Source organism: Camelus bactrianus, chromosome 3, assembly GCF_048773025.1.
Source record: "Camelus bactrianus isolate YW-2024 breed Bactrian camel chromosome 3, ASM4877302v1, whole genome shotgun sequence".
NCBI classification, from domain to species: Eukaryota; Metazoa; Chordata; class Mammalia; order Artiodactyla; family Camelidae; genus Camelus; species Camelus bactrianus.
The window spans coordinates 111,664,843-111,666,857 of NC_133541.1; the positions used below are offsets into that span (position 1 = coordinate 111,664,843).

General features: G+C 36.0%; 1 non-coding gene across 1 annotated transcript; it reads left to right on the top strand.

Annotated features, from left to right (window-relative positions):
- The first annotated feature begins 970 nt into the window (after positions 1–970).
- TRNAV-CAC (transfer RNA valine (anticodon CAC)) lies at positions 971–1,043 on the top strand. The gene has a single exon. It is a non-coding gene; the product is annotated as a tRNA-Val (tRNA).
- Positions 1,044–2,015: the final 972 nt, after the last annotated feature.

The window sequence follows — 2,015 nt, forward strand, 5'->3', positions numbered from 1 at the left end:
GCTGCAACTGGCAAAATTTTGTTCTTTTTATGACTGAGTAGTATTCCATTGTGTGTACATACCACATTTTCTTATCCATGTATCTGTTGATGGATACTTAGGTTCCTTCCATATTTTGGCAATTGTAAATAACACTGCTGTGAACATTGGGGTGTATGTATCTTTTTGAATTAGTGTTTTAATTTTTTTTTTCAGACATATACCCAGGAGTGAAACTGCTGGATCATACAGTAGTTCTATTTTTAGTTTTTTTTTTTTTGAAACTACTGTATTGTTTTCCATAGTGGCTGCACCAATTTACATTCCCATCAACAGTGTACGAGGGTTCCGCTTTCTCCACATCCTAGCCAGCATTTGTTATCTGTGTTCTTTTTGATGACAGCTGTTCTGACAGGTGTGAGGTGATATCTCATTGTGGTTTTGATATACATTTCCTTGATGGTTAGTGATGTTGAGCTGAGCACATTATTTTGGAAAAGTTTCCTAGGTCATTTGATACATACTGCCTGTAAGGATCTCTGATCTGGTGTAACCGCCTCATTATATGGATGAAGAAACTAAAACATGGAGAGGTTAAGAGATTTGTTCACTGCTCACAGAAAAGCACAGAAATTGCCCTGGGAGTCACCTTGCTCAATAGAGAAAATATAATAACATAAGACCACTTAATCTCTTTATGTCATACTTCATTAAATAATTAACAGTTAACTAGACATAGTAATAACTGTATATCTGAAAAACAGAGTTGAGTAAAGAAGAAACAGAATGAGATTTATGTAAATTAAATGCATTTATATAAATTAAAACAACACATGATTCTATATTTTACAAACCTAGGTACATATTTAAGGATCTACATTAAACGCATTAGCACGTGTGCCTGTTCGTGAAGGGACTCCTGGGGATGAAGAAATTAATAAAACCCAAGAGAAAGGCACATCTTGACTGATGACAAGCATGTGCTGTAGGGGGAGGGTATAGCTCAGCGGTAGAGTACATGCCTCACGTGCATGAGGTCCTGAGTTCAATCCCCAGTATCGCCATTAAAGTAAATAAATAAATAAAACAAATTACCTCCCCCCCAAAAAACAACAAGAGTGTGGTATGAATTGAGGTACAAGATTTCTCAATTCTCTGCACTCAAATTATTAAAAAAAAATAAACCCATGATCAACATGATTATAGATGAGCAGATAAACAAAATGTGGTATGTACATATAATGGTATATCACTCAGCCATAAAAAGTGATGAAGTCCGACACATGCTACCACATGAATGAACCTTGAAGACAACACGCTAAGTGAAGTGAGCCAGACACAAATGGAGAAATATTGATTCCACTTAAATGAAACGTCCAAAATAGGCAAATTCATAGAGGTAGAAAGTAGATTAGAGGTTTCTAGGGGCTGAGGGGAGAAGAAATGGAGAGTTATTACTTAATGGTGATAGAGTTTCTGTTGGGAGTGATGAAAAAGTTTTGGAAATAGATAATGGTGATGGTTGCACAAACTTTGAATGTGATGAGTGCTACTAAACTGTACATCTGAAAATGGCAGATTTTGTGAAACATACATTTTTCCACAATTAAAATATTAACAATGTAATGTGCTGTGAACCATTGATTCTACACTTTAAGTGGGTGAACTGTATGACTTGTGAATTATATTCCAATAAAGCTATTGAAAAATTCACAAGCTTAACTTTCCTTTGCCTTTCATTCCTTCTATGGAAACATGAGAACTTGAGAGGATGGGAAAGAATAGTTCCTCAGCTCAGCAGATGCAGCAATTAAATTCTCTAAGGTACCATAAATGTTTAGGGTATGGTTCTGTGTTGGACTTTTTGGGCATCTTGACACGTTTCTGGCAATGCAAAGATTTAACAAGGTTTGGGAACTGGTAATTTGTTATATACGTAGTAGCTATTATTAAGTAATTTGGGGTCTTCTTGGCCCAGGACATCGATGTCCATGCTGTTTGAGCAAATATGTGGACACATCTGCTTTCCCTGCATT